The 11,446-nt window shown below is 46.4% G+C and overlaps 1 protein-coding gene across 3 annotated transcripts in view; it reads right to left on the bottom strand.

Moving 5' to 3' along the window:
- Nucleotides 1–8,930: 8,930 nt before the first annotated feature.
- The window catches only part of LOC109882087 (transcription factor EB-like), an 88,802-nt gene continuing 86,286 nt past the window's right edge, over nucleotides 8,931–11,446 (bottom strand). For all 3 annotated transcript variants that reach the window (XM_031817222.1, XM_031817224.1, XM_031817089.1), the window contains one exon: nucleotides 8,931–11,446. This exon is cut by the window's right edge and continues 378 nt beyond it. The gene's annotated coding sequence lies outside the window, so the exon portion shown is untranslated.

Raw genomic sequence — 11,446 nt, forward strand, 5'->3', positions numbered from 1 at the left:
AGGGGAACAGAGAGAGATGGGGGTGGGGATAGGGGAACAGAGAGAGATGGGGGTGGGGATAGGGGAACAGAGAGAGATGGGGGGGATAGAGGAACAGAGAGAGATAGGGGCGGGGATAGGGGAACAGAGAGAGATGGGGGGGATAGGGGAACAGAGAGAGATGGGGGGGGGGATAGAGGAACAGAGAGAGATGGGGGTGGGGATAGGGGAACAGAGAGAGATGGGGGTGGGGAAAGGGGAACAGAGAGAGATGGGGGTGGGCGTATAGGGAACGAGAGAGATGGGGTGGGGATAGGGGAACAGAGAGAGATGGGGGGTGGGGATAGGGGAACAGAGAGAGATGGGGGTGGGGATAGGGGAACAGAGAGAGATGGGGGTGGGGATAGGGGAACAGAGAGAGATGGGGGGTGGGGATAGGGGAACAGAGAGAGATGGGGGTGGGGATAGGGGAACAGAGAGAGATGGGGGTGGGGATAGGGGAACAGAGAGAGATGGGGGTGGGGATAGGGTAACAGAGAGAGTTGGGGGTGGGGATAGGGGAACAGAGAGAGATGGGGGTGGGGATAGGGGAACAGAGAGAGATGGGGGTGGGGATAGGGGAACAGAGAGAGATGGGGGTGGGGATAGGGGAACAGAGAGAAGATGGGGGGTGGGGATAGGGGAACAGAGAGAGATGGGGGTGGGGATAGGGGAACAGAGAGAGATGGGGGGGGAGATAGGGAACAGAGAGAGATGGGGGTGGGGATAGGGGAACAGAGAGAGATGGGGGTGGGGATAGGGGAACAGAGAGAGATGGGGGTGGGGATAGGGGAACAGAGAGAGATGGGGGGTGGGGATAGGGGAACAGAGAGAGATGGGGGTGGAGATAGGGGAACAGAGAGAGATAGGGGTGGGGATAGGGGAACAGAGGGAGATGGGGGTGGGGATAGGGTAACAGAGAGAGATGGGGGTGGGGATAGGGGAACAGAGAGAGATGGGGGTGGGGATAGGGGAACAGAGAGAGATGGGGGTGGGGATAGGGGAACAGAGAGAGATGGGGGTGGGATAGGGGAACAGAGAGAGATGGGGGTGGGGATAGGGGAACAGAGAGAGATGGGGGTGGGGATAGGGGAACAGAGAGAGATGGGGGTGGGGATAGGGGAACAGAGAGAGATGGGGGTGGAGATAGGGGAACAGAGAGAGATGGGGGTGGGGATAGGGGAACAGAGAGAGAAGGAGTGAAAGGATGAGAGTATAAAAGAGAATTAAAGAGAGACTGATTTGGGTGAGAAAGAGACATGTCAAAAAGGCTGTGATAAGAACAAAGCCTACTGTGTTCAGCATTAGGTCTCTGTCACTCCAAGGTAAGCACTGGCCATGGCAGGATCAGTCTAAGTCTTATAGTGAGCAGACATCAAACTCAAGTTCAAGTCACGGCAACTAAGTTGAAGTCTGTTAGAGCGGGACACATGTTCCCCGTGTAGTGGACAGTATCTAGTCAAAGCTAGCTCACCTTCAGTACAGTGATGTCACCTTCCCTGTAGTCTTCAATGTAGCCCATTCCTTAGGCGTGGTATGATGAACTCAGAGTTCACCTAGTACCCCAAAGTGACACAGGTCACTCATGTCTTCTTATTCTCTTAACACGTAACTTCATTTACACTTTCCATTAAAGCTTGATTCCTTCTTAAACGCAGCACCTTATTAGGGTAGGGTGATCTGTGTGTGGACCTTTTCCTCCCCCTACTGGCCATCTGAGAGCAGGGCACCCTCCTGATCTCTGATAGAGGGGTTTCTCAACCCCCACTATACCAGAGCACCTGCCCCTTTTCCCTCCCACTCACCAAGTGCCCTTTTGGGTGGTGATATAATCAAATCAAATCCAGTTTGTATTGTTGTTGTTCTGTACCCACTGCCTCCCAAGTCATCGTGACGTCGTCAAGATCTCAACCCCAACCCCTACCATTGGTCTGCCCTGAACGGAGCTTGTGCTTTCCCCCCAGTCTGCCCAGTAAGGAGATTGTGCCTTTTCCCCCAGTCTGCCCGGTAAGGAGATTGTGCCTTTCCCCCAGTTTGCCCGGTAAGGAGATTGTGCCTTTCCCCCAGTATGCCCAGGAAGGAGATTGTGCCTTTCCCCCAGTCTGCCCGGTAAGGAGATTGTGCCTTTCCCCCCAGTCTGCCCGGTAAGGAGATTGTGCCTTTCCCCCCAGTCTGCCCGGTAAGGAGATTGTGCCTTTTCCCCCAGTCTGCCCGGTAAGGAGATTGTGCCTTTCCCCCAGTCTGCCCGGTAAGGAGATTGTGCCTTTTCCCCAGTCTGCCCGGTAAGGAGATTGTGCCTTTCCCCCCCAGTCTGCCCGGTAAGGAGATTGTGCCTTTTCCCCCAGTCTGCCCGGTAAGGAGATTGCACGTGCCCGGTCTCCAAACATGCATGGCTTGAGATGCAGTCACCGGTCCAGTGTGTGTAGCAAGCTACCTTGTGTAAATATCAACATTACTACCACAGTAGCAAAGCATTCGATTGACAGTTGATTTACAACAACATCTATGATCAGCTGATAGCCTGCCTTGTTTTCCACATGTCAAGTATGTCTTTAGGAGGCACTGTAACCAGCTAGCTTACAATTTGTGAAGAGCAAGTGAGTTATTAACAAATAGTCAGCTGACTGAAACAACAAAACCCAATCATTAGCTGACTGGATCGGGCTGCTGTGAGAGGACTCTATAGGGCTGGTTTTCCTCAATCTCTCTGTCTGTTACTCCATCAGGCAGCAGGTTGCAGGCCACAGCCTGGGAATACAGTTTGATCTGTGGTCCATAAAGATCCCCATAAGACCGAACCCAGTCAGCTCCCTGCCCCCTTCCCTTGCACCGCTCCTTATTCCTGCCACAGCTCTCTGAAACAAAAAGTGTGTGTGTGTGTGTGTGTGTGTGTGTGTGTGCGCGCGCATGTTGGTGCGTACGTCCCAAGACTGAGCGATGTCAGCCCCTGTCCTCCCTTCATTTACACCTCTCGCTGCCTTGTCTCTCCTCTCTTCCACACATGAAAAGAATGATCCCTCTCTCTGGGTGTTAATGGCAGGCACATTATTCATCTCTCCTGCCAATTTGGGCTCCTTTCAGAGATGAAGGCATGTGAAGTCAGAGAGGAGGATTAAATATTAAAAGAACGGACAGAGGTAAGGAAGAGAAAAGGAGTGAAGGAATGAAGAGAGAGATGCGACAAGGTGTGAGGAGTCAAGAAAGACTATTAAATATGTAGAGGAAGAAGGGTGGACAGAGGGAAGGAAGAGAAAAGAGAAGGGGTGAAGAAAGAGAGGAAGCGACAGACACAGTGGAAGCCGACACTGAGCATTCGTGACCTTATTAGATGAGAGGCCTGTTACCGCAGTGACACGACCCCCAGTGTGTCACAGCTCCACCTTTATTATTACCTTTCTGAGGCCTGCCATTGGACAGGGACAAAGTGCTCATTTACATAAAGCCCATCAGGCCCTCACACAGGACGAGTCAGGAATACAGATCAAGACTGGGACTGAGAGACTATGGTAGAAGACACTAGTTCTTCTGATGTTGCCTTGAGATAGTAAGTAACCTGGATCTGTTTCAGACTCTAAGGCCCATCGCTCCCCAGGGACCAGAGGCCATTGATGACTCCTCTCCATCTCCCTCTGTCTAGGCTGTCTTCTCAATCTAGTTCCACCCCATGCCGGATGTTTTGGTGCCTGCTTCAATCTCCCGCCCCCAGGTGTGTCACCTCCAGGTGATCATGAGTACGACCTGGAGTTTTTCCTGGTCAGATCGTGTGGTTAATGAAACACTCCTGGCCCTGTGCAAATAGTAGAAGAAAAACTCAGACAAATAATCCACACTGACCTTCAGCAGACTTCCCTACCTAATGACTAAAGAGCCAGCGTTTAACTCAAATTAACTCAAAGTCTCTCATTGACGAGACATCCATGTATGATTGATGGCTGAAGTTAGGATTTGGTCTTAAAATACTAAAAGAAGCAATCTAGCCTCTCACTCTTGTTCCTATGATTTATCAAAAAGTCATAAAGCAACATCTCAGCAGCCAGTTGTCTTCGTTAGGCTTTCTGTCATTATGGCTGAGACCTGCAAATCCATAAAACAGGTCCAACCTTCAGATCAGCACTAAGAGCCGAGGTTTTGGGCAGTGTGGATATACGGGCTGTCAGAGGCCGGACAAGATCATCACCCAGACCAGTGATTGACGGTGACATAATGGAGGGGGAAAGATCAATAAGCAATATCAGAATTTTTAACACACGGCAATACACATAAACCTTTACCAACTTCACAATGTCATTCTGTAACTGTTCATAAAACTTTTTCCTCCCTCTGGACAAAAAAGGATAAATCCATAAAAAAAATCTGTCTGTTTTTTATAGTCATCCTTCCTTTTCTCCTCCCTCATCTCCATTTTGATGTCTGTCTATTAGTGGAGGGTGAGGCCTTCCCTGCTCTCTCATCCAGGGGCTAAATTAGCTCAATCACCTCCCCTCGCTGGGCCTGGAGCTGAGTGACATGCTGGCCCCCTGAGAGGGGCTGGGACTCACAGTCACACAGACAGATAGGACAGAGATGGAGAGGAAAAGGAGCTGAGATAGAGGAAGAGGGGGAGGAGAATGGGAGTGGCATGAAAGCAACAGAAAGAGAATATGGGACAGGCTGAAAGAGAGAGAGAGCTGGGGTCCGCTCACCAACCAAGAATTCACAAAATGGGACAAACATCAAATTGAGACTAAATTCTACAACCACCTAAAAGGAAGCGATTCCCAAACCTTCCATAACAAAGCCATCACCTACAGAGAGATGAACCTGGAGAAGAGTCCCCTAAGCAAGCTGGTCTTGGGGCTCTGTTCACAAACACAAACCCACCCCACAGAGTCCCGGGAAAGCAGCACAATTAGACCCAACCAAATCATGAGAAAACAAAAAGATAATTATATGACACATTGGAAATATATATTTTTTAAACAGAGCAAACTAGAATGCTATTTGGCCCTAAACAGAACGTACAGTGGCAGAATACCTCTCCACTGTGACCCAAACTTAAGGAAAGCTTTGAATATGTACAGACTCACTGCTATTGAGAGAAGCCTCCTTAGCCTGTCTTCATGAGAGCCATGTCTGCCAATGTGCTCACTGCCCACAAAATGAGGTGGAAACTGAGCTGCACTTCCTGACCTCCTGTCCAATGTATGACCATATTAGAGAGACATATTTCCCTCAGATTACACAGATCCACAAAGAATTAGAAAACAAATCCAATTTTGAAAAACTCCCATATCTACTGGGTGAAATTCCACAGTGTGCCATCACAGCAGCAAGATTTGTGACCTGTTGCCACGAGAAAAGAGCAACCAGTGAAGAACAAACACCATTGTAAATACAACCCATACTTATGTTTTATTATTCTATTTATTTTCCCTTTTGTACTTTACCATTTGCACATCGTTACAACACTGCATATATATATATAATATGACGTTTTCAATGTCTATTCCTTTGGAACTTCTGTGAGCCTAATGTTTACTGTTCATTTTTCTATGGTTTATTTCACTTTTGTTTATTATCTATTTCACTTGTTTTGGCAATGTCAACTTATGTTTCCCAAGCCAATAAAGCCCTTTGAATTTAAATGTAATTTAATTGAGAGAGAGAGAGAGAGAGAACATGAATTCAGCCTAATCTGATAATGGGCACATTCCCAGCCCTGAATGGAGCTCCTTGTTCACTATTTATTGAACAAGTAAAATAACCTCGGATTATTTTCCTTTCTATCCCCGTCTCTCCTCTCCTCTCTTCCGTTATTCATCCATACAGTCCATTCGTGATCAGGGGGGCGGGGCTGTGCTGCTGCCAAGCCCAGGCCACAGGCCTGACTGTGGGGAAAGGAGGTGAACAGGCTCCCTGCTCTGGTCTGGACTCTGGAGCTCTCTATCGCAATGGTTCCACGGTGCTAAAGGCCCCCGGACCCACAGGCTAATACCACACTACTCCTTAAATTATGCTTTCATGTTTGACTTCTCCCCCTCTCTCTGCCAGAGAGCCACCCAGGAATACTTGCAAGTGCAAGGAAGGCACTTCTCCTGCCGAGGGAGGTATGTGGGTGGGTTGCGTTAGAGGTGTATGTGTGGGGGGGGGGGGGGGGGGGGGGGACTGTTCTCAGCGAGCCATAAGATCTCAGCACTTCAGCTCTGCAGGGATTTATTAGACTGGGGAGTGCATTAGCATCATAAAGACCTGGGAGAATGGGGCTTTGGATGGACGACGAACACCAGCCACACACACTTTGGAGAGAGAGTGTGTGTGTGTCTGGAGGGGGGGGGAGTTGCCCTGATTTAAGCCCAGAAAGGCTGTTTAACGGCAGGTATGGATCACCCCATGGCAGCCCTGGACCTAATGAATCAGGAGAGGGAGGAGAAGAGGGGGGAGAAGAGGGAGGAAGGTGGCGAGACCATCTACTGTACTGACTGGTGACCACTAATGTACTGCACTGGCTGGTGACCACTCTAATGTACTGCACTGACTGGTGACCACTCTAATGAACACACGTACACTAGGAAAGCTACCACACTCTCAATAACAACACTGAAGACAACTCTACACACGCAGACATGCACCCATACACACCCACAACCTCCACAAGGTTTTACAATATTCTGGTGACCCACCCACCTTTATACCAGACAACATTCTTCAGGACCTATTTTCTTCCCTGTGACCCATGGAATGGGTCATGACATTGTAGGTTTCAACCAACTCAATGGAAATGTTGGATTACCACACTATCAACTGTGTGTGTGTGTGTGTGTATCAGTGGAGGCTGCTGAGGGGAGGACGGCTCATAATAATGGCTGGAATAGAGTGATATCAACCACAAGGAAACCACATCTTTGATTTGCTTGATACCCTTCTATTGACCCCATTCCAGCCATTATTATGAGCCATCCTCCCCTCAGCAGCCTCCACTGGTGTGTGTACTAAAATATAAAGTATTCAGGTATATACACTCACCCAGATTTGGGGCATGATGTATCAGAGTTTTGAGAGGACAGGTGGACCACACCATGTGCTGAGGAGAGACGGGTGTGTTGAGGGGTTGGTGGGGGAAACCACATGGCTCACAACTAAAGAGAACACTAGCCCCAATAATAACTAGACAAAACATTGGCCCAAACTCTAACTCAGAACTCTAAACTCCCAAGTTTTACAAATACAAACCCATTGACATCGATGGATTTGCACAAATACACACACGCCTCAACTGTAATATTGGCTTTTTTTTTTTTTTTTGTGGTTGTTGGCTATTTTATACTAGACAATCTAAAGATTACAGGACCTATTCCATCTTTATTTCTCTCTGTTACAGTTTGTCTTCGTTGTTTTCAGATAAAGAATGACTGTAAAGCTGTACAGGTGTGGGTATGCTTTGAGAGACGTGGAAAGAGCAATTGTGAAATTACAGCATACTCATTGTACTCCCTCTTCCCTCCCTCCCTTCCTCCGTGTCCTATTTTAAGCCCTTCTCTGCCCTAATAAAATGGTATTTAAAAATAGGTTAATTGCATTGCAGCTCTATTCCTGTGATTGTTATGGAGTATGGGGCGGCAGGGTAGCCTAGTGGTTAGAGCGTTGGACTAGTAACCGGAAGGTTGTGAGTTCAAACCCCTGAGCTGACAAGGTACAAATCTGTCGTTCTGCCCGTGAACAGGCAGTTAACCCACTGTTCCCAGGCTGTCATTGAAAATAAGAATTTGTTCTTAACTGACTTGCCTAGTTAAATAAAGGTACAAATTAAAAAATAATAATAATAATGAGATAGAGAGGAATATTTGTGCATAATGACATTTGTAATGTCTTTATTATTTTTGAACTTTTATGAGTGTAATGTTTACTGTTAATTTTATTGTTTATTTCACTTTTATATATTATCTACCTCTCTTGCTTTGGCAATGTTAACATATGTTTCCCATGCCAATAAAGGATCGGAGCCATTTTTTTCAATTTTTCACTTAAAATGGCATACCCAAATCGAACTACCTGTAGCTCAGGACCTGAAGCAAGGATATGCATATTCTTGGTACCATTTGAAAAGAAACACTGAAGTTTGTGGAAATATGGAATGAAGGTAGGAGAACATAACACAATAGATCTGGTAAAAAATCATACAAAGAAGAAGGAAAACATGCTTTTTTTGTACAATGATCTTTGAAATGCAACAGAAAGGCCATAATGTGTTATTCCAGCCCCAGGCACAATTTAGATTTTGGCCACTAGATGTCAGCAGTGGATGTGCAATGTTATAAACTGATCCAATGAACCATTGCATATCTGTTGAAAATGTTATATGAAGTCTGCCCAAATGTGCCTAATTAGTTTATTAATACATTTTCAAGTTCATAATTGTGCACTCTCCTCAAACAATAGCATGGTATTATTTCACTGTAAATTGGACAGTGCAGTTAGATTAACTACAATTTAAGCTTTCTGCCCATATCAGATATGTCTATGTCCTGGGAAATGTTTTGGTTACTTACAACCTCATGCTAATCACATTAGCCTACGTTAGTTCAACCGTCAAGCGGGGGGGACACTGATCCCATAGAGGTTCAGTTGAAATTGAATTGAAAGTGAGAGAAAAGAGTGAGGGAGAGAGGGACCCTGGCTGGGCTTGTCAGATGGGTCTCTGACTCTCCCTGGTGGAATAAAATAGGAATAGCAATGTTGGTGTCAGGTATAACAGTATGATGAAGCTGTTCCAAGACACTGATCAAACTCTGTGACACACACACACACCACACCACACACACACACACACACACACCACATACACCACACACGTGCACACACACACCCCTTTTCATCTGCATGCATCTCACAGAAACATCACCCAGACAGTAAAGAAACATTCTGGGAGCGCTGGGTGGATTTTGGTAAAACATTTTATATCCAAAGCAAAACCAGAATGCCAGTTTCCCCTGACCAGTCGGACAGAATCAGTCGAATACAGTGACATGGGGGAGGGGGACAGTCACAGAGGGGACAACATGCCACATTATCTGCAGACAAGCTCTTTAAAATGTTGGCTGGACAATATACACAAAAGTAAAACAATTGATGACAAACATTGGAGCAGGGTAAAGGGGAACTCTGGCAGACAGAGAGAAGGTCAGGTTTGTTCAAGGCTGTGCCAACGCTATGGCAACAGAACTCCTCCATGGTAGTTCTGACTTCCATCAGAAGTAAGTAGTCTAAATGGAAACCAAAGTCGGGGTCAAAAGTGGCACCATGAAGGAAAATACCCTGTTGTTGTGATGCTTGGGTTTGGCTTGGTACCGGTACAGGCCATCTTCACATTCACAAAAATCACAATTAAAACTGAATAAAATAACCTCTAAACTTAGTCTCTGGCTCCAATCTATAGGTTAAAACAAGAGAGAAAATCCCAATCAATATAAAAATGACATCATACTGTAAATGTACATGATCTTCTAAACTCTTCAAAGCCTGGTGAAATGTGAATAATTCTTCCACAAAGAGAAGTATAGAATATGGCTCCCCACTGGTCGTACACTGTCACACAAGTGGCTTGAATACTTTCACTTTTAAATGGCTATTAGAGAAAAAGATACTTTAGGAATAAAATAAAAAGGACAAATACAAATAAAATACATTTGAAGTAAAACTGAAAAGTCTTTCATGTACAAAGTCAATTAAATAATATATCTTCCAGTGCATTGGGAGATGAAATCAAATAAAACAACAAACTCTAATAGAATACAAACAAATACCTTTAAAATCATCATTGTACTTCCTTTTCTCTGTACTGATCATAAGCCATATCAAATCACAGCGTTGACCTCAGTCCCTCACCCAAATCTGAAAGGGATTTGTTTTCCTGTTAGTTTATTTCTGTATTGTACGGCCGTAGTTTGGTTTCTACAGAGTTGGTTTGGTTAGTACCTGGTGAGTGTCTAATTTAACCTGGTTGACCCAAAGCTGACAGTTCTACATGCACAGACTGGGTGAGGTACCGAAGTCTCGCTCAAAGTCTTGATTTGAACACAGCCTCAAGGCACACTGCTGTGTGTGTGTGTGTGTGTGTGTTTGTTTGTTACAGTGGAGACAATGACATTACTGGGTTATCTAAGCCAATCTCTATGACTGCTCCTCTCTCTCCTAACTATACAGTACAACTTACTAAAAGACAACCCTCTCCCACCCTCCATCTCAGCCAGAGAGAGTGGGTCTTCAGGTGGCTAACACAAGGCCCGTTGGCAGGTTTGGGTCAGGGCTACAGGAGATCCTGAGTCGCTACATAGCACCCTATGATGCTACACAGTGGCACTACTTAGAAACCTGTGGAGCTATATAACCCCTTGCATCGCTACAACAACTCACAATCAAGGCCAAACCATCTCTCCTCAACGTTCAGAGTTCACACAGGGGTCAGAGGTCATGGAGTGGACTTGGCAGTACCCTTAAGGCTAAAGGTCATAGGTGACACAGGAGAAGGCAGTAGCTTGCAGACTCGAGGTCATGCCAGTGTGTTTTACAAAATCAGGGGTCGAGGTCTGTGTCTCAAACCTTTGTCAGTGCCTCACCCTTCAAATAACAGGGTTTCTTCTGTGTTAGAGTGAACTAGAATCTGTCTGTGCTGTGCGTGTGTGTGCGTGTGTGTGCGTGCGTAATAGATTGTTTATCATTCAGAGGTGCTCTGATATTTACAGTGGTAGGACACAATTATTTCAATCTGAAACGTGGTTTCATTTCTCATATTGCTGTTGAATGTGTATCTATACGAGTGCTAAGAAAGTGTGTGCATCTATGAGAATGTCAAGTTTGTGTGTGTAAGTGTGTATCAGTGTTTGTACAGCATGCTTGGAGTGTGTGTGTGGGAGTTTAGAGTGCAAATGTATGCTGGCTGGGTTGGTTGAACAGAGCATAAGCATGTCACAGTATATCAGTGCTCGGGGTGTATTTCTACTGTGTGTACAATACGTACCATATGTGTGTGTGTACACACTATGTGTGTGGTTATACAGTGTGTGTGTGTACACACTATGTGTGTGGTTCTACAGTGTGTGTGTGTACATACTATGTGTGTGGTTATACAGTGTGTGTGTGTACACACTCTGTGTGTGGTTATACAGTGTGTGTGTGTACACACTCTGTGTGTGGTTCTACAGTGTGTGTGTGTACACTCCATCTACAGTATATCTGTGTCCTCTATGCTGAAGCTGGATCTGCGGCTGGAGTCGACCGAGGCCTCAGGGGACATGGCAGAGAGCAGAGGGTCTCCACCCAGAGGAGACAGGGGCTCGTCCATCATCAGGAAGCCCAGGTCGCCTCTCCTTCCCTGGGTACCAAGGCCGCCCAGCTCCCCTAGCCCCGACAGGCCCTCTGGGAAGCCAGGCACCCCGTCACACAAGTCCAGCGA

This window comes from Oncorhynchus kisutch, linkage group LG1 (genome assembly GCF_002021735.2).
Source record: "Oncorhynchus kisutch isolate 150728-3 linkage group LG1, Okis_V2, whole genome shotgun sequence".
Lineage (NCBI taxonomy): Eukaryota > Metazoa > Chordata > Actinopteri > Salmoniformes > Salmonidae > Oncorhynchus > Oncorhynchus kisutch.